The sequence below is a fragment of the Gavialis gangeticus genome, unplaced genomic scaffold (assembly GCF_001723915.1).
Source record: "Gavialis gangeticus isolate Ggan-Ray unplaced genomic scaffold, GavGan_comp1, whole genome shotgun sequence".
NCBI classification, from domain to species: domain Eukaryota; kingdom Metazoa; phylum Chordata; order Crocodylia; family Gavialidae; genus Gavialis; species Gavialis gangeticus.
This window is the reverse complement of record NW_017729011.1, coordinates 15383195-15385800: the sequence shown is the minus strand read 5'-3', so window position 1 is coordinate 15385800 and position 2606 is coordinate 15383195.

The following is a 2606-nucleotide window of genomic DNA, read 5'->3' as shown; positions in this document are numbered from 1 at the left end:
AGCAGATGGGACACGCTGGGCATTTGGGTTAGGGAGCCAGAGGTAGTCAAACATGAACCCTAACCATGTCACTCCACTGTGCTATGGAAACTAGTACATCTAAGCCACGTTAAGTACATGGGACATCTAGACTCTGGAGGGTGTGATTACAATCTAAAGCTGACCTAGAAGCCAAGTTTACCATGCCCAGCAGCAGCACCCTCAAATACAGCATCTCCAGACCTGGAAGTAGCACATCCATGCTGGTGCAGCGCTAAAGTCAGGCCTATTAGCACTGCTGAAAGCCAGCATCAAGCAGACGTGGCACGTTTAAGGGCATGGCTGTCAGGCATAGTACAGGCAGGTGCCTAATAGAGAGCCTAATCTTTAGTATAAAGGGGCACCCAAAGGATACCACCTTCTTGGCAGGTCCTTCACAGCTCAAGGGAGGCATCAGGGAAGCACTTGATCCCTCCCACTCTGAAAATGGATCTTGCAGGGGAAAGCACCTGGTTGGGGCTATTGCCAAATCTGACGCCTTCTCTGCTCTTTTGGGTATTGCCTGATGCTGTGCAGGTAAGACATGCTTCACCTGCCCTTTACAGGGGCACTTGGTCTCTCCCCCCGCCTCCCTTCGAAAAAAAACCAGGCCAGCTTCTAAGCTCCCAAACTGTGGCAAATCCTAACAGAGGAGCCAAAGTCTCAGTGTAACCTACTTTCCCGGCTGCTCTCCTTTCTGTCAAAGGCTCCTGCTGTACGCCACGGATAACAAGCTTCACGGGCACACACCAGAGGGGGTCACCAGACAGCAGGGTCTCGGGCTTTGTGGGGGGAGAGAAGGGTCTAATTAACCAGCTTCTCTCCTGAGGGGTTTGGTTGAGACAGCATGGAAGATTAAAGGTCTCTGAACTGGGGGTGGAGGGGCGGCAGAGAAAGGGGGAAGAAATCCCTTCTCTTGCTACATATGCCCCGAGACAGGTCACCTGGTCTAAGAGGCATCACAGCCTAGTGGACGGCATGTAGGGCGGGGAGCAAGCAAGTGGACAACAGCTAGCACTCGAACGGGAGTGCTGGCACGCAACGTGCACCCCACCCCACCCCTAGCCCCCAGAGTGTGGGGGTGTTTAATCAGGCTCAACTGATAGAAGAGATGGGGGGCAAAGTGGGGAGGCCACCTGTCCCGCTCCAAACTCTTGTTTGCTTACAGCAGGGCAGGTCGGCCCAATGCCCGTAACACCTGTAACATCAGTTTAAATTTCTACAAGATTTTGAACACTAAATTGCTAGCCCCCGAAAACAAATCTACTGGTCTGAGGAGACAGGAGTACTGGGCATGCCACATTTAACTGCGGCAGGGATGTTTGCAGATAAACCCATTGACATTGGCAGCAGCATCCCACGGCATGTAGGCTAGAGTGGGTACTTGCCCAACTGCATTTTAAAGCTATCGTCATTTGGGTGCTTGGAGCATGCAATGGCAACGTCCACAGAGGATGCATACATGCCCGGCGTCTCCTCATGCTCCTGTTGGATGGCACAAGAGGAAAGAAAGCTGCAGCCCCTCCTCCGTTCCCTTGCAACTCCTGGGCCTGGTGACCGCGGACTCCATAAAGCAGGGACAGAGGGTAGACAATACCTCAGGGAATCCCCACGTGTCGTCAAAGGGTTACTGCAGGAAACCAACAGCTCTTGCCATCACGTGTGTTGGTGCGAATCCCACTGCAGGTGCCCAAAGTGCACCTCCTCGTTTCCCCCAACTTGCTCCAGATGGTGGCATGATGTGGCCCTTCTTGCCCCAGCACTGGCAAGGGCCTAACAGTTTAACAAAGGATCAATGGGCAGCTCCACACTGCAGTCTTGCAGATCTCAGCAAGACTGAATTATCTCTGAAGCAAGCAGCAGATGATGCCTGTGCCCTGGTGAGCCCCTCTTTCACAACCCAAGAGGGAGGCTTGCATGCTTGATGGGCTAGATATGGTCAGATCGATGTATAAATCTATGTGAAGAGCCTGGACCCATTAAGGCATTGAGGCAAGGTTCTGGGCATCTTCCAGGCACATCTGCTTCATGCCCTAGCACTGGCATTTGGGAAGGAAAACAGCAAGGTTTTCCTGCCTGGTTCAGGTGGGATTCTGAGCTTACCGCAACAACCAAAAGGTGCGATCTTTGTGCCCCTGTGGGAGGATGTGTAGGACAGTCCAGCCATCGGGGCAAAGCCCAAATTCTTCTAGTCCAGATGATGATGGCCAAAAAATGAAACAAAACCAAATAAAAACCCATCCTGATGGCGAGGCTGCACCAATATTGGAGGGTTTGGTTTATAAAAGGAAAGCCCCTGAGTCCAGGAGGACAATTTTGTGGTACAACATAGGATTTATACTTACTCTCCAGTCAGAGCTAAAGGAAGTCCTTGGGGAACACTGATGCCCTTGGATGACAGAAGATAGAGTACAACCATGCTGGAGCGTGATGTACTAATATTGCAGTGCAAAGCAAGTCTTGAGGAAGTTAAATGTTAGTCCCACATCTCAAAAGCTTCATCCAGTAAAAGGATCTTTGTACTGGATCTTCCACTGGCTCTGTCCGGGTTTTTGTTTTGCTTCGGTTTGGGCTGAGGGGGGAAGTTT